Genomic DNA, 25,913 nt, shown 5'->3' on the forward strand with positions numbered 1-25,913 from the left:
GCCTCAGGAACTGTGTGGTGGGGATAACTTCCTCTCCCTCTCCTCTTCCATACATCTGCATCCTCTAAGGACCGTGCTGGTGCCTCGCTGTTGCTTGGATTTGCCAGTCCCACCAGGTGTAATTTTAAATCAGCTACAGTTCCTATCCACCAGCACAGCCTTTGTAAAGGTCTCAGTGCCTCCTCAAACCCAGGGTGTCCCCCTGCCAGCCTCTCAGGTACCCAGCTTAAGAAAGCCATCTAGCTTTCCTGATCACACAGCATTACAGATCATTCAGCAGACAGGATGCAGGAAATACTTTCCATCAGTTCCACTTTTTGCATATGTCTGTCTTTGAGTTTCATGATGCCTTGGGCCAGATTCTTGCAACTACTGAATTTGTCCTGCCTGATCTGTATCCACTGCTGGGCTGGCTTCACATTGCTGGAGTGTATCTTCCTTGGTGTTTTGGATGGTTTGGAATGTGCCTCACAAGGCCTCAGACAGACTGTGATATTGATCTTTTGTTAACACGCCTTAATTCTTAAAGAATAGGCTTATACAGGCAGACCTGTATTCCTATATCCTAAGACATGTCAGCACTTAATTATTTTTTTTCCCTAACACACAAACTGACTGAGGTCTTCAGATATCTCCCTTGAAGACATTTATCCAGCCTACAAATACATCACCTCTAATTATTCAGTGTCTTTTAAAATACAGAAACCAGAAATGGACACAACATTCTAAAGATGGTCTTTCTAATGCCACGTACACAAGAAAAATATCACCTCCCTACTTCCATTTTCTTGTCCACCGATTTTATAAGCAATCATTTTATGTTTACTTACCGGTAATTGATAAAAATCTCAACTAACATTAGGTCAAGTACCAGACCCTGGAAAACCCCACAATAAAGCTTCCAGTTAAAGACGATTCACCAGTGACAGCAAAGTTGATATCTGACATGCCAAAATCAATGTAAGGTGTTTTATTGATATTATGTAATGTTAATTTTAATAAGTATGTCATATTATAGTAAATTACAGAATGTCCTACAGCTATGTATTACCTCTACCCAATCACCTTGAGAAACCAAACTCAGGGAATAAATACCATATTTATATAACATTTATTTTCTTTAAAATTTTTGTTGATTAGCATTAATTATATTCTTATCCTTTAATTCTTATTAATTGAATCCCACATAAAGCTTTTTCATTATTTTCCATGGTACTGATGTCAGACAAAGTGGCCTTTAACTATCCAGGTTGTCCTGTTTGCCTTTTTCTGAAGATTAGTATGAAATCAGTACTCTTCCAATCTTAAAGAATTTCAAGATTTATCAAAAGTGGACATCAACAAGCCATCAATCTCTTCAGGCAATAGTTTGTGGCTCATTTGATGCAAATTATTTTGGCTTACTGATTGTCTTTAGCCCTGCCAGTCATGGAAGTTGGGTTTTTTGTTTTTTTGTTTTTTGTTTTCCCTTATTAATTGGTTACACTTTGAAAAAATTACAGCTTTGGGAAGTTAGGCTTTTCAGAACTTTATATTATTTGCACATTCATGCACACACATAAACAAATACTAATTGGGACTATTTGCCCATCTTGAATATAAGATGGGCAGAATCACTAGTGTCTAAAAAACCACCAACCACTAGGGCAGTACTTATTTTCAGACCTCTTTGTCATGGGTCAAATGGAGTCATCTTGTGTTGAGTGTAATGATTTCTGTATTAGAAAATTATCTACATCTTTTAAAAATCTAATGGGCTACGTCTACACGTGCAGCCAACATAGAAATAGCTTATTTCGATGTTGCGACACCGAAATAGGCTATTTCGATGAATAACGTCTACACGTCCTCCAGGGCCGGCAACGTCGATGTTCAACTTCGACGTTGCTCAGCCCAACATCGAAATAGGCACAGCGAGGGAACGTCTACACTTCAAAGTAGCACACATCGAAATAGGGATGCCAGGCACAGCTGCAGACAGGGTCACAGGGCGGACTCAACAGCAAGCCGCTCCCTTAAAGGGCCCCTCCCAGACACAGTTGCACTAAACAACACAAGATACACAGAGCTGACAACTGGTTGCAGACCCTGTGCCTGCAGCATAGATCCCCAGCTGCCGCAGAAGCAGCCAGAAGCCCTGGGCTAAGGGCTGCTGCCCATAGTGACCATAGAGCCCCGCAGGGGCTGGAGAGAGAGCATCTCTCAACCCCCCAGCTGTTGGCCGCCATGGAGGACCCAGCAATTTCGACGTTGCGGGACGCGGATCGTCTACACTGTCCCTACTTCGACGTTGAACGTCGAAGTAGGGCGCTATTCCTATCTCCTCATGAGGTTAGCGACTTCGACGTCTCGCCGCCTAACGTCGAAGTTAACTTCGAAATAGCGCCCGACGCGTGTAGCCGCGACGGGCTCTATTTCGAAGTTAGTGCCGCTACTTCGAAGTAGCGTGCACGTGTAGACGCAGCTATGATGTTTTATTACTGGCTGTAAGGGACCTTCAGCCTAGATCTACCAAACTAAGTCCCCCCATATCACAGATTCTTGTTCCACACCATATAGCCATTCCCAAGTACTAGTGTTACTCCTTCAATATTGAAGCTTGTTATCAAGATAAGTAAGTTCTGACCTTTGCACAGCAAAGAGGCATGGTATTCTACTGTCATCACACACTGTTCTTAGTCTCCTGCAAACAAGCCCTACTCTGTGTCTTCCCCTAACACTAAAAATACAATATTAAAAATTCTAATTTTGTAATATTTCATCATCAAATTTCAGCAGCTCAGATGTTCACACACTCATATTTGCCCCCTAGGGAGCAACTGTTTGTAAGCTAAGAGTACAATATTGGCTTCCTGGGCTCTATTCTGGCTCTGAGAAAAGAGAATGATGTTTTAGACTCTCTGGGGATTAAGACCTTAGTTAATTAGGATAGTGAAATGCACAGACATATTGAGAAAACCCAGTAGAAGAACTGAAACACGTAACACATACATATACAAAGCCTGATCCCCACACTGGCTACCATAAATCAGAGTTGAGAATGTAGTTTCTCTCTGTGGTTGGATGGAAGAGCTCTTTTATGATAGGCTATGTGTAAACTAGAGGGTTTTATGGGCAAAATGGCCCTTCTGTTAACAAAACCTACATAGCATCCAGATTCTGAAGAGCATTCTGTGGACAGTAAGCCAAAAGAATGCAGAACTTTTGTCAACAGATGTACCTTGTTTGTCACGAGGAAAAATGATTCTGTCGACAGAGATCTGACAACAAAAAGCTGGTCTGGATGTTCTGGGGAGCCTTCTAGTGACAGAAAGGGAGTCTGCAACACCAGGCAACGCTGTTTGGGGTGCTTCCAGTTGGATGTATTGCCTATAGAGTGGTTTGGCAGTCTGGCCATCTCTGTTGACAGAGTGGCTTGCTCTTGCTATCCACCTGGCAGTCTGGACACAATCTGTTGACAAATCCCTCGAATCTGACATAGCCGATGTTTAAGACTTCTGCTTGGATGATGTTTGCTTAACTATTCACTTCTCTAGTTTTGAAGGTTTGTGCTGATTTATGCTGATGCTGTTATTTCACAGCAGTCTTTGCTTTTTTTCGATACTTCTCACTCAAGTGTGTATTTTCATTGTATTACATTATTTTTCTGTAAATGTTACACATCTTTCTTTAAGACTTTTCTACTACTATGTACATTATTTCATTCTTGATACAATGAGTCCATTTAAGAGTCCCATTTCCTTGATTCTGCTTTCTACTCTTTGGCTGTGTCTACACGTGCCCCAAATTTCGAAATGGCCACGCAAATGGCCATTTCGAAGTTTACTAATGAAGCGCTGAAATGCATATTCAGCGCTCATTAGCATGCGGGCGGCAGCGGCGCTTCGAAATTGATGCAGATTGCCGCCACGCGGCGCGTCCAGACGGGGCTCCTTTTCGAAAGGACCCCGCCTACTTCGAAGTCCCATTATTCCCATGAGTTGCATTTCAGCGCTTCATTAGTAAACTTCGAAATGGCCATTTGCGTGGCCATTTTGAAGTTTGGGGCACGTGTAGACATGGCCTTTGAGGTACAGTGCATGACTTTAAAAGAGAACATAGTTCTAAAAAAGAAAAAGCAGTCAAGTAGCACTTTGGGTCTGCCCCATGAAAGCTCACCTAATAAATCATTTTATTAAATTATTAAATTATTTGTTAGTCTTAACTTGACTGCTTCTTTGTTTTGATAGTATATAGACTAACAGGGCTCCTTCTCTGTTATAGTTCTAAAAGTTGCTGTTAAGAACACAAAAGCTGTGTCTGCATTACCACCTTCTTTCTAAGGAAGGATGGTAATGAGGCTGTTCGGTGTTTACTAATGAGGTGCTGCTGTGCATAGGCAGCACTTCATTAAGCAAATTCCACCCTGCGGCAACTCTGAAGTTTTAAACTTTGAAGTACTGGCACGCGTCTAGCCGCAGCGCACCCTCCAGTACTTCAAAGTGCCAGGGCATCTTTGAAGTCCCCTTACTCCCTTTACAAAATTAGGGTTAGGGCCCAGTGCTGTCCATGGGTGTGGGTGCTGACGAGCACTGATGGCCATCCTGGGACTGTGCTGTGCCTGGGCAGTTGCGGGTCGGGGTCTGCTGGGGGTGTGAGAGGCTCCCGGTCATGTCTGGTGCCCCTGCCCTGTGGCCTGGGGGTGTGTGCCCTGTGGGGTACGTACCTGACCTTCCATTGCCGCGGTCAGTGGAACCCCCATGGGCGGAAGCCTGGCTGGTGAGTCAGGAGGGGAGGTCTATGAGGAGCCCCCTGTCCTCACTGCTGGACCCCTCCTCCACCGTCCGAAGGTGGGGCTCCTCAGGCGGGCCCCAGGGACTCCAGCTCTGAGGCCTGCTGGGGCTCATCAGCCATGATGTCAAGGGTGGTCAGGTGGGAGGAGGTGTCCCAGGGACCCAGGATGGCCCTGAGTTCCCTGTAATAGGGGCAAGTGGAGGGGGTGGCCCCAGACAAGCTGTCCAAGTCCCCGGCCCAGGCGTACCCGTGCCACAACTCCTTCACCTTGCTCTGGATGTGATCTGGAGTGTGGGCAGGATGACCCCTGGTGTCCAGGTCCTCGGCCAGTTGAACAAATGCTTCCACTCTCAGCTGCTTGCTCCCCATCACATGGAGCACCTCCTCCTCACCCCAGAGCCCCAGAAGGTCTCGGAGCTCGGCCTCCAACCAGGAGGGGCCCCGCCTCTTTTTGGCCCCCTGTTTGGCTGTCGGGGGTTCCTGGGTCCCCTTGGGGGGGAGCCCTGGGAGCACTCTGGGGCTGTCTGGATGCCATGGGTGGTGGGTGGTGGTTTGGGGCCTCTGGAGGGTGTGCAGGGCTAGCATGTGCATGTGCTGCTGCTTGCATGCTCTCAGCTTCCTGCCACAGGAAATCCAGGTCGTGGTGCTTTAACAGCTGCTGCTCACTGGGACCATAGAGCCCCAGAGGGGCTGAACAGAGTGTCTCAACCCCTCAGCTGACTGCCGCCATGAAGGACCCTGCTATTTTGAACTAGCAGGACGCGGATCATCTATACATGCCCTACTTCGATGTTGAACGTCAAAGTAGGGCCCTATTTCCATCTTTGGATAGTAATAGCGATTTCGATGTCTCGCTGCCTAACATCGATTTCAATGTCGGAATAGCATATGGTGAGTGTAGATGCAACGCATGCTATTTCGACGTTGTGCAGCTACTTTGAAGTAGCTGGTTAGTGAAGATGCACCCAGAGTGGCAATATGCAGGTCCTATGCCAGGTCTTTATTTTAACAGAATTATTCATTGACTTTTATCCTGCTTAGTTTCACCAAATGCACCCCAGGGAAATGTCAACAGTCTTCATTTTAATATAAATGAATTATCAAAGTGTTTGAGCAATGTAATCGTTTTAAATTGTTTATCTTTTATAATGAACATATGTTAGGGGAATTAGAATCAAAGTGACTGGCTAATACAGAAATTAAATAAACAAATGTGAGAATTCAGAATACTGATTTACAGTTTGCAACTCGATTAATAAACGAACAACACTCATATAATGCATATTTTCATATTTTATTTCATACAATTTTTCTTGTACATAAATTAGAAAATACACTTTGTAGATTCTTTTTATGGATAAAAGCTTGTTTACAAAGACAGCTTGTTCCCAATAAAATTGTTACCTATAAGCTCTGCATATCTGTTTTGTTAAAGTACCTACCAAATCATGCATTTCACACACTTCTGCCAATAATCACTTTGCTGTGTATTTTCTGTCAGTTCTACTTAGTGGGGAGGCTGTTGTCAAAGTCTCTGCTAGCACATGGTTTAATAATTCTTCTCTCAAGAGAACACATTCGTTAGCAAGATGGTTTAACTAACTTCTCATTTTATTTTTTAGCACAATGCATCTTATCTGAATTTATATGTAAAAACATTTAAATGAGTCATATGCAACACTGAGAATGAAGTCAATTTTATGTTGGTAGTTCAAACAAATAATAAATTTTGAAAATGTCACATATCAGACAGTCTGACTAAGAGAATATGTTTTCATTTAACTTGGACCATTTTAAGGTTTTGAATAAATCCTTGAGATGATACGCACTCCTTGAATCTTGTTCAAATATTGTCTGCTCTGTTCTTTCACTAGTGAAATGAGAATATAGCCCCTGCATGATTGTCAGCTTGTCACCACGCATGCCTACGGACAGTATTTTGTATATCGTTAATACATGATTCTGATCAATTCAGAGTGAGCTTCCTTAGATTTCTTTCGCCAGGATAGGATAAGTCAAGTCAATCAGAACTTTCGTCAGCATTTGCTTGATATTTGCCAGAAGAAAGATGTACATCTTTGGCTGGCTGCTGGGCTATAGTTAACAAGCTGTAATGCGAGTGGAAGCTCACACAGGCATAACGGGAATGAATTATTGTTAGATTTAGTCGTACAGTTAGTCAGACAGCCTATATTTTCAAAAGCGAGTTGGGTGTTTAGAAACTTAAATGTTCTTTAAAATATCAGTACGGTTTAGGACAGTGCTTAACAACCTTTGCCACCTCATGGCACACTTCAGCACTCATAATTTCATGGCACACTCAATATATATATATAACCCAATCCCCTTCCCCAGAGCCAGACATCCCCAACCCCCTCTAACTCAATGCCAGTCACTCACCAGAGCTGCGACCACTGCTACTGCCACCCCAGAGTCATTTCCACCACCGCTGCCACAGCTCCAGAACCACCACTGCTGCTGCCACATGCTTCTTCCACAAAGAAGTGGGGCGCGTATGCAGAGCAGCAGATGGTGCGTCTGACACGTGACTCTGGGGCACACTGAGAGCTCCTTTGCGGCACACCAGTGTGCCTCAGCCTCAGCCTACTGGTTGTGTAGCACTGGTTCAGGAAGCTGCATGCTATCAACATTCAAAATGGGTGTTAGGCTTCTGAATTGCTTAAATGTATATGAAAATTCATACCTCCAGTGAAGGTAACTATCAGGATCACACTAAGGTCCTTTTTTTGAAAACTGTCACTTTGTTTGCTTTGCTCCAGTCTTAAGTTACCTTCCGAGTTATTCATGCTGTTTTGTAAAGTCGTTTTCTGTTGTACAGCTATATTTGTTTTGATGTTACTGGGGATTGTAGTGATATGTTTTTACATTATATTTTCCCACAATTTAATAATCGAAGGATTCTCATAAACTGGACTGTGAATTGTGTTAACAGTTTTCCAACTCTCCCCTCCCGATCCACCTGATGGGAGTCTGTGTTGAACAAAACAGTGCAATTTTATGACAATTCAGGTATCTCCACAACTTTTACACAATAAAAGCCACAACTTTCACTGTCTTCAAGTTCTGGTGGTCTGAAGCAAGTGGCCACCCTTTCTACCTCCCCCCACACTCATCATACCTCTAACTCAAAGAATGTTGCCACTACACTATTAAATTTTCAAAGCCAGTAAACCAGTTTCTTCACACACTAACCTCTCTAATTTATTTTTCCTTTTTTAACCTCTACTTTAGGTATTAATTCTAATTTGTACTGACATTCCACTTACGTGACTCCTCCAACCTAGCTTCAGATATGACCGGCAAATCATAATCAGTGGCAGTTGGGATTAGTTCTCCTACTACTCACTTACTTTCTGTTCCTTGAGATTACGTATATCCATTTTGGTAGATTCACTCTTATTCTTCATTTTGTTTCATAACACTTTTCCTATTCTAAGTTGGTTTGTTCAAACTACACAGATACATTTGACCTCTAAATTGAATATACTGCCAAGTTCATCACCTGTCTAGCAAAACTTAATGATAAAGATTATCCAGGAAGCAGTAAGAGTTATACAGACTGTGAAACTCTAGAAGACTATTACAAGAGGAATTTTCATTAAAGTAAGTTTGTACTGGTAATTTTTTTTCTGTTCCCCTATGTATGCTTGCTCATGTTCATAAATTTTAAAGGATTGGAGGAATGAAGCTGGATAGAACTTTTCATCAGTTTCCAGTAAGACAAGTAAAGGTAAATTATTTTAATTCCTGAAAAACAAAAATATGCAACTTTTATATTTATAATATAATATTTTAATACCATTTAAATAAAAGCTTTTTTAAGGCTAACCATTATAGTAAACAATGCCAATGCTCCCTAGTTTGAGAAAAAATACTGCAGGGAGAGAGAAACCACAGACATTTCACTACCCATAAAATTTCCTATCCCACAGATAGAAGTTTTTCCAGTATGAATTGTTTTAATTAGCTGCCAGGGTACCCGGAAATCAGAATTCTTGTCTTTTTAAAGTGTGATCTCTTTCTTACACACTCTTTGGTAAAAAGTACACATTTTTAAAGGTATTAACAAGACAGAAATTTTTCAACTGCAAAAATGCATGATATTGAAAAAGTGAAGAAGGCACTGTGGCTTCTGAAATGAAGTTGTTTTTAAGTGAAAATCTAAATAAAATGTGCATACTACTGAAAAGAAGGTTTTTTTTAGTAACATTTAATAAACTGCATATAGGATTGTTAAAGAGAATGTTCTTACATTTTAATGATACAAATGTATAAAGGTACAAGGTCACAATGAGGACACCTAAACTCTACTATTTGAAATATAGTGAATGCATAAACCACTCCCTCATTCTGATATTATTTTTCTTAATAAGGCCAATCTTAATGGTGCTTGGTCCTGCTATTAGGGCAGGGTTCTGGATCTGATGACCTCTTGAGGTCCCTTCCAGTTCTAGTATTCTATGATTCTATCAGCCATTTTCAGCATGAACTTAAGCAGATAATTAAAAGTAAACTAGGCCTGAAATTAGGTTTTACATATTTAGAAGAGTAACAGAGAGGTAGCTGTGTTAGTCCGTATCTTCACAAAACAAAAAAGCGGTCATGGAGCACTTTAAAAACTAACAGAATGATTTATTAGGTGGTGAGCTTTCATGGGACAGACCCACTTCTTTAGCACATGACCTAACAAAGTAATTTGTTGGTCTTTAAAGGGCTACATTATTGCTTTTTGGTTTCTGAAGAAATGCGTTTGTCCCATGAAAGTTCATTACCTAATAAATAATTTTGTTAGTCTTTAAAGTGCTAGAGGACTACCTTTAGAAGAGATTTTATAGTTAATTGAAGAATGTTAAAACTGCAGAAAAATTAGAAGCTCCATCAGGATGCAGGATTTGTTGTGTCTAAGCCATCCAAGGCTGATAGCAATTGAGCCTCCTTTTGAAAACCTCCAGTGAAAGAGCTTCCATAACTTGTACTGGTAGTCTGTTCCATTGTTGTACTGTTTGGAAATGATCCTGAGATTACTGGATGGTAGGTGGTGGCTATGCCTCACTAAACCTCCACAAATGCTCCACTAATGTGCTTCATCTCCTCTTGGCAGCTGGGGATTTGGGACTGGCCATAAAGAGTGTGTGGAGGGTTGGGGGAGGGTTAATGAGTGGAGTGGGGATAAGGGCTTTGGGTGGAAGGGGCAGGGTAGGGAATTAGCCTCTCTGAAGAAGGGATGTATGTGCAGCCCATGTTGAGATTTAATCTAAATCTCATTGTGGTTTGAACCTACACCCTGTTATCCTGCCCTTTGTGGCAAGAGAGAACATTTTTTTCCATCTTCCAAGTATTTGAAGACCATTGCTATGACTTACTTTGCTTTTTCCCAACTAAAGCCATCCCCATTTGCTTCAGCCTTTGCTCATACGGATTACATTCTCTGTGTCTGATCATTTTTGTTGCTTGCCTTTGGATCCTTTGAAGTTTCTCTATATTGGGGTGTCCAAGAACAAGTTAATGGGTCACTACATTTACTTCCCACCAGCCAAGTGCCATCACCCTGAGTCAGGCCTCACCCTCCCCTCCCAGCCAGATTATTCACTGAAGCTGTGTTGCGTGAGCAATCCCGGAGCTGAAGCCACGCTGCATGAGCTGCTCTGAAGCTGGAGCCCACTGTGGCAAGAAGAGCTGCCTCCACCACTGACACCATGCACTTGTCCCACCATGTGGTGGGGCACGTGGAGTGGCTGAAGGGGCACCCCTTGTAAGTAGCTCTTTTAAGCCACATTTGCCACTATCTGCTGCCCCATTTGCCATATGTAGTGAACAAGGAGTATATTGGATGCCGTGGCTCTACATCCTTTCTATACTTCAGTGACCAAAATTGGACACGGTACTCCAGCTGATGCCTAACCAGCACTGAGCAGAATAGTACTATCACCTCTCAGAACTCACATGCAATACCTTTGTTAATACAATCCAAAATGTATTTACTTTTTTGAAACAGCACTACAATATTGACTCATTTTGAGTTTGATTAACCACAATTCCTAGATCTTTTTCATCAGTGACACATCCTCCATTCTGCTTTTGTGGATTTGTTTTTTATTCCTTGAGTGGAGCACTTTATATTTGTCCTTGCTGAATTTCTTTTGTTTTCTATTTCCTTCTCTAATTAATTCTGATCTTTCAAAGTGCTTCCAACACCTTCACAGCTTCGTGCTATGTGCAATTTTGTTCAATATTCTCTCTACTCCCACATTCAGAGTTATAATTAGGATATTAAATAATACCAGAGTCAGAACAGAACACTCTTGAATTTGACTTGAGACCTGCTTCCAATCTGAAATAATTTCATTAGTAACTGTTCTTTGTTTGCTATCAGTTAACCAATTATATATCCACTTAGTGATGGCTCCACAAAAAACGTTTTCTTCAGTTTACTTCTCAGAATAACATGGGAACATGGAATGTCAATATCAAAGCCTTGCTGAAGTCAACAGATATAATGTCCACTGCATTCTCCTTACCCAGTACCATGCCAATTGCCTGTCTAAGAAGGCAATGAAGCTTGTTGCATATGATTTATTCTTAGTAAATCCATGCTGGCTGACAGTGAAGGGTGGCTTCAGCCTTCAGGATGAATATTTTATACACTGCTCTTGTAGGTTCCCAGGTTTTGAGGTCAGGCTGAACGGTCTATAGTTCCCTGATCTCCTTTTTAAATATGTAGCCATTCTCCATTTTTCCAGGACCTCTCCTGTCATCTATCAATTTGCAAATATTATTGCCAGCGTCTCCGAGATTTCTTCAGCTAGCTCCTAGAGCACTGTGCGATGCATCAGATCCTGCTGACTTGAATTCATTCAAAATGAGCAGATCTGTGACATTTTCTGTACTTAAGTGCCTCCCTTCCACTTTATTGTCTATACTGGGTCCATTAGTAATCTAGCCACAGTGCTTTCCCTATCTTTGGGATAATTTATGCAGTAGGCCCCAAAGACCCACTGACTTGAAAGACTGGTGGAACTGCCTGGTCATAGGGCAATGCGGGGACTTGCAATTGACCCAGAATTTCAGGGTGTGCATGGATACCTTCCTAGAACTGTGCAACTGGCTTACCCTGCCCTCTGACGACATGACACTGACATGCGGACCCTTCTTCCCCATCGAGATGTGCGTTGCGATTGCCCTGTGGAAACTTGATACTCCTGACAGCTCCCACTCTTCCCAATTCAGCGTTGGGAAGTCTACTGTTGGGGCCATACTCATGCAGGTATGGCACCCTTGGGCTGAAGGCCCTGAATGAGGGGGAGGGAAATAGAGGGCAGATGGAACAAAAAAGGCAGGGAGAAAGTGGGAGAAGAGAGAGGAGGGGGAGAATGGGTGGGAGAGGGGAAGGAAAGGAGACTTGATAGAGGGGAATGGGAGGGGGCCATTTCCTGTTGGGCTTGCCTCAGCCCAGGCCCACTAGCCCTCCAGATCCTCATGGGCACATCCAGTCTTCTCCCTCCACAGGTGGTGTGTGTTATTAACACCATCCTGCTTCGGTGGCTCATCCACATCAACAACGTGGATGCCCTCATTGTGGGCTTCAACTGCTTCAGGGTTCTGGATGGGACACATATCCCTATCTGGGCACTGGAACACAGCTCTGCCTGAAATATAAATAGGAAGGGCTACCAGTTCGTGGTCATGCAGGCTCTGGTGGCTCACGAACGACAATTCCTGCACATCTACATTGTATGGTTGGGCCACAGCCATGGTGTAAGGGTCTTTCAGAACTCCAGTATGTTCTGGAAGATGGAAAAGGGCACCTGGGTCCCCACAAGGCACTGGCTATGAGGGACACACACAAGCCCCTCTGGATCATGGGTAATGCGGTCTACCCACTCCCCGCATGGGTGATAGGCCCTATACCTGGCACCTGGATCCCATCATCATCATCATCATCATCAATAACCGTGGTATCAGCTTCTGCTGGTGTCTGATGCATCTCTCACTATTTCCTTCCATCTTTCCCTGTCCAGTGCAGAGTGGCTTAGTTTCTGTAGACCAGCTCTGCACCAATCTGCTGTATCATATATCCATTCTCTGTGGGGTCTGCCTCTTGTATTTGAACCATCCATTATGCCCAATACCAGAGTCTTGATTTTTCATTCATTGTTCATTCTGCAAATATGTCCAAATAGTTGTCGCTTCCATTTAATAACCTTCTTCAGCAGGTTCTTTTTCGGCTGTATCTTTCTTTGTAATTCCTCATTGGTGACCTTCTGCATTCATCCTATTCTCAGAATCTTTCTATAACAACTCCTTTCAAATACCAATATTCTTCTTTTTGAATCTTTCGTTATCACCCATTTCTCATATCCATACAACATGCTGATGAATACAAACATTTTTAAAGATGCTCAGCTTCATTCTTAAGCTAATTGCTTTGCTTTTCCAGATCTTATCCATTGCCTTCAAACTCGCTCTTACTTTCACTATTCTAGTCACTATTTCCTTCTTACAGTCTAAAGCATACATTATGTTGCTCCCCAGATATGTGAACTTCTCTACATTTTCTAGTTCAATACCAGTGACACTGATCTTCCTTCCTATTTCCTTATCTCCAAATACCATTGTTTTTGTTTTATCCATGTTCATAATCAGTCTGTACCACTTCCCTTCTTCGTTTTACACCTGCACCGTTTTCGCTAGCTTCTCCTCATCTTCCTCAATGATAACTATATCATCCACAAACCTCAAGTTGTTAATTCTTTTCCCATGCAGAGATGCCCCTTCTACCTCTTCCTTGATCTTGTCCATCACTCTCTCCAGATGTGTGAAGAAGATACTTGACAATATTGGATCTCTTTGTCTCATACCTCTACTTGTTTTAAACCAACTTCCCAACTCCTCGCATGTTCTCACCGCTGCCTCCACATTGCCTTTGATACCCTTCAACAACAGTATCAGTCTGCTATCCGCTCCATATGACTCCAACATCGCCCAAGTCACTTTCAGATTTATACTGTCAAATGCCTTTTGAAAATTGACGAAGCAAGTGTATATGTTCTTTCATCGAGCTTTTCCCACTGTCAGTCTTAGTGCCAATATCTGCTGTGTGGTACTTCCATCTTTTCTCAACCCCGCTTGCTCGTCTGCTATATGTTCTATCTGCAACCTTAGTCTCTCCATCAGCGTCATCATCAGCACCTTGCCTAGATGACTCATTAAGCAATCATTCTGTAGTTCTTGCACTCCCATGTACTTCCTTTCTTGGGTATTGTCACTAGCACAGATCTTGTCTATTCCTTAGGCACCTTTCCTTCTTTCCATGCTATATTACACGGTCGGCGTATTTCCTGAATCATGCTTCCATATTTGATCATCTCTCCTGTGATCTTATCATTTCCAGGGCTCTTGTTGTTCTTTAATAATTTCACTGCTTTTTCTACTTCCTCCTTCAAAATATTGGTCTTGAACTTGGTGCTTGGTGGACATCTCTTTCAGTTCTTCAATCAATCTCTCTGAAACACTCAGGTCCAACTGTGCTTTGTATAGGTTGATGCAATATCTCGTCCATCGCTGCACAATCTTCTCCCTGTTCATGAGCACTTCTTTGTTCTCATCTTTGATTGCCATCTGCTTTGGCTGCCATTTCCTATTAATATCCTCATTATCTTGTACACCCTCCTGGTCTTACATTCACTGTAATACCTCTCTATATCTTCACATTGCTCCTCTAACTATTTCTCCTTATCCTTTCTGGCTGCTTTCCTTACCTCATCACATTTCATCTTGTATTGCTGTTCTGCCATCTCAGAGACATCTCTTCTGATCTTTATTGCTCTCTTCTCTTGAACCAACTTCAGTGTCTCCTGGGTAATCCACTTCTTATTGATCTTTTCTTCTTCTGCAACAGTCAGCTCTATTGCCTCTTCCATAGGGATGGCTATCCCTGAGACTCTCTTATCTGGATCTTTTTCTGTGACGATATTCTTAATCTTCTCTTCAAGCACTGCTCTGTATGCATTGCCTGTGTCTTCCTCACATAGCCTCTCCTTGTCTCTTCTTTTCTTCAACTCTGTCTTCGATTTTCTTTTGAGTTTTATCTTGATGTTTGTGATCACTAGACTGTGGTCTGAGTCTATATCCGCTCCTTGGAAAGTTCAGCACTGCTTTACTGATGTTATCCATCTTCTTCTTTGCCCAGCAGACACAGCCACAGAACCCCATCAATCTCACCTTTGGGTGCATGAAAGGGAGGTTCTGGTGTCTCCTAAACCGGCTGGACATGGGGGACCAGAACATCCCCCACATCATGGGCTCTCGTTGCGCCCTCCACAACTTGGTGGAACACAAGGGGGAGGACCTTCTTTGGGATCATGGCTGGATGGCGGCAACCCATATGAACAGCCAGGTGCCGTGACCAGCGGTCAGACCGATGATGAAGGGGTGCATATCTGGGGTGCCCTGAAGGAGCACCTCATCCATGGCCTGCAATAATCCTCCCCAAGTCACCCCCAGGGGCTGTCCCATCCCTGCAGCTGTTCCCCCTACCCACCAGCACCTCTCCCTTCCATAGAATCATAGGGCTGGAAGGGACCTCAGGAGGACATCTATTCCAGCCCCTGCTTCAAGCAGGATCAATGCCAACTAAGTCATCCCAGCCATGACTATGTCAATCCAGGACTTAAAAGCCTCCAGGGATGGAGATTCCCCCACCTCCCTAGGCAACACATTCCAATGTTTCAGCCCCCTCCCGGTGAAGTAGTTTTTCCTAATATCCAACATACACCTCTCCCTCTTTAACTTCAGACTATAACTCCTTGTTCTGTCATCTGACACTATTGAGAACAGTTTCTCACCCTCCTCTTTAGAGCTCCCCTTCAGGAAGTTGAAGGCTGCTATTAAATCACCCCTCAGTCCTCTCTTCTGTAAGCTAAACAAACTCAGATCCCTCAGCCTGTCCTCATAGGTCTTGTGCTCCAGCCCCTTAATCATTTTTGCTGCCCTCTGCTGAACCTGCTCCAGCAAATCCACATCCTTTTTATACTGGGGGCCCCAAACTGGACACAATATTCCAGATGTGGCCTCACCAGTGACAAATAGAGGGGAACAAACACTTCTCTAGATCTGCTTGAAATGCTCTTCCTCATACACCCTAGTATGCCGTCAGCCTTGTTGGCAACAAGGGCACACTGTTTACTCATATCCAGTCTTTCATTCACTATAATCCCTTGGTCCCTTTCTGCTGTACTGCTGCTTAGCCAGTCGGTCCCCAGCATATAACAATGCTTGGGATTCTTCTGCCCTAGATGCAGGACTCTACACTTCTCCTTGTTGAATTGCATCAGATTTCTTTTGGCCCAATCCTTCAATTTATTCAGGGCACTCTGGATTCTATCTGTACCCTCCAACATATCGACCTCTTCCCCTAACTTCACTTTATCCGCAAACTTGCTGAGGGTGCAATCCATTCGTGCATCCAGGTCATTAATAAAGATGTTGAACAACACCAGCCCCAGAACCAAGCGTTGTGGCACTCTGCTTGAAACCGACCGCCATCCAGATATTGAGCCATTGACCACTACCCTTTGGGCCCAACTGTCAAATCAGCTTTCTATCCATCTTATATTCCAAGGATCCAATCCATATTTCTTCAACTTATGGGCAAGAATGTTGCGGGAGACCATATCAAAAGCTTCACTGAAGTCAAGGTATACCACATCCACTGACTTCCCCATGTCCACAGAGCCTGTTACCTCATTATAGAAGCTAATTAGATTGGTCAGGTGGGACTTGCCCTTGGTGAATCCATGTTGGCTACTTTTAATCAGTTTTACCTCTTCCAAGTTCTCAAGAAGCGTTCCTTGAGGACCAGACTATAGTTCCTTGGATTGTTCTTCCTTCCTTTTTTGAAAATGGGAACTATGTTTGCCTTTTTCCAGTCATCCAGGACCTCTCCTGATCTCCAAGAATCTTCAAAGATAATGGCCAAAGGCTCTGTCATGACATCTGCCAATTCCCTCAGTAACTTTGGGTGCATTAAATCCAGACCCATGGATTTTAGTACATCTAATTTTTCTAGATGGCTCAGAACTTGTTCCTTCCCCACAGATGGCTGCCCTCCACCTTCTCCTGATCCCCACCCAAAAAGGAAGGATGTGGGTGTAGTCACAGAAGAACGCCCTTTACCATTAAAAAACTAAATGGTATGGAACACAATATATAGCCCTCAACATACCAAAATAAGAAGTAAAGTGAAAATAATGTAATGTAATGTAAAGTAAAGGTTTCTGCATGAATTATTTACATATGGGCAAGTTGTTTAACTATGTGGGTGGGTTGTCATGTGAAATGGGAGGGGGACACTACTCCAGGGAGGGGATGGATGGCCATGAGCCTCCCCAGCTGCAGGATCCCTATCCTCCCCGGGTCCAGGGTCCCCCTCAGGGCCGGGACAGGGTCTGGAGCATGGGGAGGTATGGATGTGGGGGCAGCTATGGGCTCTGTGGGGTGATGGGGGAACCTGGGGAGCATGGGCACAGGCTATGTCTCATGCCCACCACAGAGCCTGCAGGAACATCTGGGGATATGGGCTCAGAGGCAGTGGGAACACGATGGGGGACCTCGATAGTGGGGGTAGCGAGATGGCAGGTGCTGTGTACATGGAGTCCTGGGCCAGCCAGGCCTGCACCAGGTTGAAGGCATTGTCGACCCTGGTCAGCCACAGCTTTGAGACCCAGAGACAGTCCCAGTGCCACTCTCCCTCCATCTGCAGCCGGTCATGGATGATCTCATTTTGTTCCCAGATGGCGGCAAGCAATAACCACGGGCTGTCAACCTGCAGGTGGTGATGGGCCCTCGGGCTTTGGGCACACCTTGGGGGTGGCAGGGTGTCCTCCCTGTGTGGATCCATTCCTGGTCCTGTTGGCTCCATCTCCTCCCTGGTGCTGCATGGCTGAATGGCAGGGCTGGCCTAGCCCTCAGATGGTGCAGCTGTGGGGAATCATAGAATCATAGAATTCTTTCATCCTTTTTTCATAGGTCACATTTTCTGTAGACCTTTAATCATTCTTGTAGCTCTTTTCTGGACCTTCTCTAATTTCTCCACATCTTTCTTGAACTGCGGAGCCCAGAACTGGACACAATACTCCAACTGAGGCCTAACCTGTGAAGAGTAGAACGGAAGAATAACTTCTCATGTTTTGTTCACAAGACACCTGTTAATGCATCCCAGAATCATGTTTGCTTTTTTTGCAACAGCATCACACTGTTGACTCATAGTTAGCTTGTAGTCCACTATAAGCCCTAGATCCTTTTCTGTTGTAGTCATTCCTAGACAGTCTCTCCCTATTCTGTATGTGTGAAACTGATTGTTCCTTCCCAAGTGGAGCACTTTGCATTTTTCCTTATTAAGCTTCATCCTGCTTACCTCAGACCATTTCTCCAATTTATCCAGATCATTTTGAATTATGGCCCTTTCCCCCAAAGCAGTTGCAACTCCTTCCAGCTTGGTATCATCTGCAAACATAGTAAGCGTACTTTCTATGTCAATATCTAAATCGTTGATGAAGATGTTGAACAGAACCGGTCCTAAAACAGACTCCTGCGGCACCCCACTTGTTATACTTTTCCAGCAGGATTGAGAACCATTAAGAGTACAGTCATCCAGCCAGTTATGCACCCACCTTATAGTAGCCTCATCTAAATTGTGTTTGCCTAGTTTTTTTCATAAGAATATCACGTGAGACCGTATCAAATGCTTTACTAAAGTCTACATATACCACATCTACCAGTTCTCCCCTATCCACAAGGCTTGTTATCCTGTCAAAGAAAGCTATCCAATTGGTTTGACATGATTTGTTTTTTACAAATCCATGCTGGCTGTTCCCTATCACCTTACCACCTTCCAAGTGCTTGCAGATGATCTCTTTAGTTACCTGCTCCATTATCTTTCCCAGCACAGAAGTTAAGGTGACTGGCCTGTAGTTTCCTGGGTTATTCTTATTCCCCTTTTTATAGATGGGCACTGTATTTGTCCTTTTCTAGTCTTCTGGACTCTCTCCTGTCTCACATAATTCTTTAAAGAGGATAGATAAATGCTCAGATATCTCCTCTATCAGCTCCTTGAGTATTCTAGGATGCATTTCATCAGGCCCTGGTGACTTCATCATCATCATCATCATGATCACCATCAATAATCAAGGGCTCAGCGCCATTGGTGTCTGATGCTTCTCTCACTATTTCCTTCCATCTTTCCCTATCCAGTGCAGAGTGGCTTAGCTTCTGTAGACTAGCTCTGCACCAATCTACTACATCTTCTATCCATTCTCTGTGGGGTCTGCCTCTCCAATTTGAACCATCCATTATGCCGAATACCAGGGTCTTCATTTTTCATTCGTTGTTCATTCTGCAAATATGTCCAAATAGTTGTAGGTTCCGTCTTATAACCTTCTTCAGCAGGTTCTCTCTCAGCTGTATCTTCCGAAATAATTCCTCATTGGTGACCTTCTGCATCCATCCTATTCTCAGAACCTTTCTATAACAACTCCTTTTGAACGCCAATATTCTTCTTTTCGAATCTTTCATTATCACCCATGTCTCACACCCGTACAACATGCTGCTGAATACACACGTTTTGAAGATGCCCAGCTTCATTCTTAAGCTAATTGCTTTGCTTTTCCAGATCTTATCCATTGCCTTCAAGCTCACTCTTGCTTTCGCTATTCTAGTCACTATTTCCTTCTTACAGTCTAGATCATACGTTATGTTCCTCCCCAAATATGTGAACTTCTCTAAATTTTCTAGTTCAATACCAGTGACACTGTTCTTCCTTCCTATTTCCTTATCTCCAAATACCATTGTTTTTGTTTTATCCATGTTCATAATCAGTCTGTACCGCTTCCCCTCTTTGTTTAACACCTGCACTGTTTTCGCTAGCTTCTCCTCATCTTCCTCAATAATAACTATATCATCCACAAACCTCAAGTTAATTCTTTTCCCATGCACAGATTCCCCTTCTACCTCTTCCTTGATCTTGTCCATAACTTTCTCTGATGACTTGCAGACATCTAATTTTTCTAAGTGATTTTTAACTTCTTCTTTTTTTATTTCAACTTCTCACCCTACCTCTTTCCCACTAGCGTTCACTATTTTGGGCATTCCTTCATCAGACTTCTCAGTGAAGACCAAAACAAGGATGTCATTAAGCATCTCTGCCATTTCCAAGTTCCCTGTTACCGTTTCTCCCCCTCACTGACCAATGGCCCTACCCTGTCCCTGGTCTTCCTCTTGTTTCTAATGTATTTATAAAAAGCCTCCTTGTTTCCCTTCATGCCTGTAGCTAGTTTGAGCTCATGTTGTGCTTTAGCCTTTCTAACCTTGCTCCTGCATTCTTGTGTTGTTTGCCTATATTCATCCTTTGTAATTTGTCCTTTTTTTCCATTTTTATATGATTCCTTTTTTATTTTGAGGTCATGCAAGATCTCCTGGTTAAGGCAAGGCAGTCTTTTGCCATATTTTCTAACTTTCCTACACAGCTGGATAGCTTGCTTTTGGGCCCTTAATAATGTCTCTTTGAAAAACTGCCAACTCTCCTCAGCTGTTTTTCCCCTCAGTTTTGCTTCCCATGGGACCTTACCTACCAGCTCTCTGATTTTACCAAAATCTGTCTGCCTGAAATCCATTATCTCTATTTTGCCTTTTTCCCTTCTACCCTTCCTTAGAATTGTGAACTCTATGATTTCATGATCACTTTCACCCAAGCTGTCTTCCACTTTCAAGTTCTCTACCAATTCCTCCCTATTTGTTAAAATCAAATCTAGAACAGGTTTCCCCCCGATAGCATTTTCAACTTTTTGGAATATAAAATTGTTTACAATGCAATCCAAGAATTTACTGGATAGTCTGTTTCCCACTGTATTAGTTTTCCAACATATATCTGGATAGTTGAAGTCCCCCATCACCACCAAATCGGGGGGACCTGCATGACTATGTTAGTTGTTTAGAAAAAGCCTCATCCATCTCATCCACCTGGGTAGGTGGCCTATAGTAGACTCCTAGCAGGACATCACCCTTGTTTTTTACCCCTCTTAGTCTAACCCAGAAACTCTCAACACGTTCATTTCCTATGTCCATCTCCACCTCAGTCCAAGTGTGTACATTTTTAATATATAAGGCAACACCTCTCCCCTTTCTTCCCTGTCTATCATTCCTAAGCCGGTTGTACCCTTCAATACCAACATTCCAATCGTGTATTATCCCACCAAGTTTCCGTGATGCCAACGATGTCATAGTTGTATTTATTTATTAGCACTTCTAGTTCTTCCTGCTTATTACCCATACTTCTTGCATTTGTATATAGGCATCTAAGATATCGATTTGATCTTGCCTCTCTGTTTTGCCCGACCCTCTTTTTACTCTGACATTGTTGCCCATGCTGCCTCCCATTTCTGACCCATCCCCCAAGTTTCCATGTTCTCCACTTACCTGTGGGGTTTGCTCCTCTGCCCCTGTCAAGCCTATTTTAAAGCCCTCCTCACTAGGTTAGCCAGTCTGTGTCCAAATATGGTCTTTCCCCTCCTTGAAAGGTGAATACCATCTCTGCCTAGCAGTCCTTCCTGGAATAGCATCCTGTGATCAAGGAAGCCAAAGCCTCCCTGGTGACATCATCTTTGAAGCCAGGCATTCACCTCTAGGATGCACCTGTCTCTTCCTGGGCCCCTACCACTGACAGGCAGGATTGAGGAGAATACCACTTGTGCCCCAAACACCCTCACCCGTGCCCCCAGAGCCCTGAAGTCACTCTTGACCAGCTCAGCGTTACACCTCGCAGTATCATTAGTGCCCACATGGATGAGAAGCATGGGATAGTAGTCAAAGGGCTGGATAATCCTCAACAACACCTCCATAATGTCTTGGATACGGGTCCCTGGCAGGCAGCATACCTCCCGAGATGAAATGTCAGGGTGACGGATGGGCACCTCTGTCCCCCTCAGAAGAGAGTCCCCGACCACCACTACTCTACGTTTCCTCCTCGCAGTGATGGCAGCAGACTTCCCAGCCTTGGGGGTACGAAGCTTCTCCTCTGCTGTACCGGGCAATACTTTGTCTCCTTACCAAGTACAGCGTAATGGTTTCCTAGTACCAAGGTGGGAGGGTTCTGAACAGGGGTGGAACACTGCCTACTGCCAGAAGTAACAAGCTGCCAGTGTCCACCCTGATCTATTTCCTCCTCCACTAGCAGTTTATCAGCTGTCCTGTGTACTGGGACAGTTACCTCAGCTGAAAGAAGGAGGGGGTAGCAAATCCTTCCCATAGCACAGGCCCTGCAATCACCCCCCCATATGCTGCAGCCCCCACCCCTCAAGCTGTGGGATGGGTCCATCCAGGGTGTGTGCACCCATGCTCCTGACCAGGGCACTCTGCCACACCTGGACATGATGATGTCCTGGGCACCAGCCAGAGAATAGCTCCCCCCGCATTGGGCCAGGCTGAGGGACTGTTGCCCTCGGGGGTGCGGTTATGGTGGGGTCCCTGTCAGGGTGGTGGGTGAGCCAGTTGCATCCAGGGCCTTCCTGGCCTCCCCACTGTACACATGCAGTGTATTTCCCTGTTGGGGGGGAGTGCCTGTTGCCTGTGGGCATGTGTGGTAATGGGTGGGGCACTCCATGGTGGGGTGTGTGGGGTGGGCCCATCACCCGTGAAGCTGGCACACTCCCAGGTGTGGCAAGGGTGCTCTTCCCCGCCTCGAGAGCCCTGGGTGTCCTGCAGCCTGTTGTGGGGCTGTAAGCAGGCTGGCAGACATGCCTAGGGGCTTCCTGCGAGGTCCAGATGTAATGCCCCAGAATGGACATGGTACATGTGCCTATCCCAGGGCACAGGTCCCTTCCCGTGCCATCCCATTGGGGTCAATGGCTTGGCCCCCTTCCCCACTCCACCTAGGTGTATAGGCCTCTCCCCCACACATGGGACTCACCAGATGGTCCTGCAAACAGGTCTAGGGATACCTGTGTGGATGCTGTGGCACTGGTGGAGCTGGAGGACAGGGCAATGACTGTGGTGCCTTGGCTGGTTTCAGGACCAGAGAAGGGGTCATTGCAGGCCTCGGGCAATGATGATGGGTCCAGACTGAGCACCCTGGTGGAAGGGACCTCCTTGCCAGTGTTAAGGAGCTCCGAGCGCAGAGCCCTATCATCGTGCCCGTCTCCCCCAGCATGCAGTGGATTGCCTGCTAGTGGGGGCAGGAAGGCACCCCTGCTCCTGAGCAGTACTGGCCATCCCTGGCCCACGTGTAGCCCTGGAGCAGCTCCTTGATTTTTGCATACACCTGTTGGAGGGTGTGCGCAGGGTGGTTGCTCTCCATCAGGGCTTTGACTATGCAAGTGTACCCTAAGCGGGCTCCTGGGATGGCTTGCAGGGCTCCTGGGAGGGGCCAAGGTGGTCCCAAGCAGACTGTGACGTTTTTGTAACAACTGGGGAGTGGTTGCTGGGATATGGGTCTGAGCACATGCTACCAGCATGCAGTTATGCCCCCAGCTTCCTGCACTGGGCTTTCTGGAGCCTGTTTCCTTTAAGCATTGTGGAAGCAGTGACCATAGAGCCCCTTTGCCGTGGAAAGGACATTTCCTGGCTCTGGCTGTTGGCTGCCATGGAGGACGTGCACTGTCAACAGAACTGTCTGCACAGGCACTCTGTCGACAAAACACGGTCAACAAAGGCACTATACCTGATCAGGCTGAGGTATAACACTGCCAGCTGAATAGCTGAGTTTTGTCAACGAACTCTCTACAGAGCGCTTTGGCCGTGTAGACACTTGGTACGTTGTCAACAAAAGCCGTGTTGTTCACAGAATGTGCCCATGAAGACGAATGTGCCCAGCCAGCCATCAAGGGCAACGCTCCAGCCAGCCCAGAGCCCTGCTTGGCACCATGGCCAGAACCTCTGACCTCCGCCCACTCCAGGGGCCCTGCAAGGAAACTGGGGAGCCCTCCCAGGAGGGAAGCCAGCCCACTGCAAGCTCTGGGCCCCTTCCTGGACTGATGCTGAGCTAAAAGACCTTGTTGTCCTCTGGGCAGATGAGGAGGTCCTGAACCAGACGGGGGTCTGGCAATGGAACATGGTGGCTTTTGAGCGCCTTGCAAAGGGTCTCACCCCACCTGGACCCCGGACCATGTGAGGTCCAAAGAGAAGGAGCTCTGGCAGGGCTACTGTCGGGCCTGGGACACGGTCGAGCGGACTGCCTCCTTGGTACCAAGAAGGCGGGATCCCCAGCCGTGCTGCTGGACACAGCACCCCCCTGCCCATGGAGCTGGAGCCAGAGGAGATGGGGACTAAGGGGGAGGACTGTCCCGGACCACTGGCCACACACAGGCACCCATCCAGGATCCTGGACAGCACCATGGGCCATCAGGCCACAGAGGGACCAAGGGAGGCAGAGGAGGGCCAGTGCTCCTGCAACCCCAATGGGGAACCCCAGAGGCAGTCCTTGCAGGTCCTCTGGGATGTGGTGGAAGGATGAAGGGGCACAAGGTGTCCCTCGCTGGGACTAATGGCATGTTCCTTTCCCCCCTTATGTCTCCACAGCGCCAGCAGCCAGTGGCTGGACCAGCCCCAAGACAGGCCTGGGAAGCCCCAACACTGAGGGCATGGGGGAGCAGCTCAGGCCCCAAACAGGTACAGTGTGGTGTTGCTGCCAGTTCATCTGCTGGCGCCACCAGGCTGGTGAGGAGGAGGCAGGGGACGCGGCCCACACAGCCACCCTGTGGGAGCTGACAGGTATCATGTGGGAGTGGCTCGCCATGGAGCAGCAGGCATGGGACCGGGTGGCAGCTGATCTGGGCTCCCTCATTCAAGCCATGGTCGGCCACCTGGTCCCAGATGCTGCCCCATCGCAGGCCACTCCTGCACCCAGCCCCCCCTCACCATCCCCCTGTGCCCCCATTGCCTGCATGTCCCCTGATCCCCCCTGCAGCTTTCCCCCCGTAATCCCCCCCAATCCCCCATCCCTCTGCCTCCGCCGTCATGACACCCTCCAAGGAGCCTGATTTCGAGGCCCTGCTCCCACCCCACTGCTCCCCAGCCAGCCCCTTGCACCTGGCCCACACGCTTCTGGTGAGGGCTGGCCAGGTGGAGGCTGCACCCCCCCCACAGACTCCCCCTATGCTGAGCCCAGCAAGGTTGCAAGGACCACACCTGAGCTGCACCCCTAACTCCCCATGCAACCGGCCCTGGCACAGCCCTGGCAGGGCCCCTGGACACGGGAAGGAAGCTGTGAGCATGGGACATGGGGATCCCAGCTGTTGAGCCCCATCGAGGGGTAAGCTTCCAACACAAACCCGACCCCTCGGGGCCTCCAGGGTGCCCACCTGGGGCCACTACACCCCTCAACAGCGTTCCCCTGGCACCCCAGTTGCCCTCCCCTGACCCGCCTGTATATAGTTCCTCCCAGCCCCCCGGTTGCCCTCCCACCCCACATGTGCATAGTCCCACAAAAATGGAGGGCCACAGGTTTGTTCTGTACTAAATAGGTTATTGTTGAGCCTTATCCTGCATCCCCTGTGTGTGCAGGGCGTGTGTGTGTGTGCACGCGCTCAGGGTGTGTGTGTAGGGTGGGGAAGGGTCACCGTGGGCCCCGCTCGAAGGCCTGGTACAGGGCCTCCTATACCCAGAGCCTGTCCTGCTGGGCCTGGTGGCACAGGGCAGTGGGGGCGCTGCTCGTACCTGCACCCTGCCTCGGCGGCCTATCCCATCATGTAAGGCTCATATTTGGCCTCCACCAGGTTATGCAGGGTGCAGCAGGCCCCAGCCACTGCTGGGACGCTGGGGAGGCCCACCTCCAGCCTCACCTACAGGCATCTAAAATGCCCCTTGAGATGGCCAAACGCTTGCTCCGGGCCCGGTTCAGATGCTCATTAAAAAGGTCCTGGCTCGGCTGGGTGTGCCTGGTGTATGGCCACATCAGCCAGGCCTGCAGGGTGTAGGCCGCATCCGCTATGATGCACAGTGGCATTGTAGGGTCCTTGATGGGGAGCTCCCACCGGGGGATGAAGGTCCATTTGGCCATGTGACATCCCAGCCCTGAGTTCTGCAAGACCCTCACATCATATGCATGGCCAGACTAGGCCACGCAGATGTCC

The sequence above is a fragment of the Carettochelys insculpta genome, chromosome 13 (assembly GCF_033958435.1).
Source record: "Carettochelys insculpta isolate YL-2023 chromosome 13, ASM3395843v1, whole genome shotgun sequence".
In the NCBI taxonomy this organism is placed as follows: Eukaryota; Metazoa; Chordata; order Testudines; family Carettochelyidae; genus Carettochelys; species Carettochelys insculpta.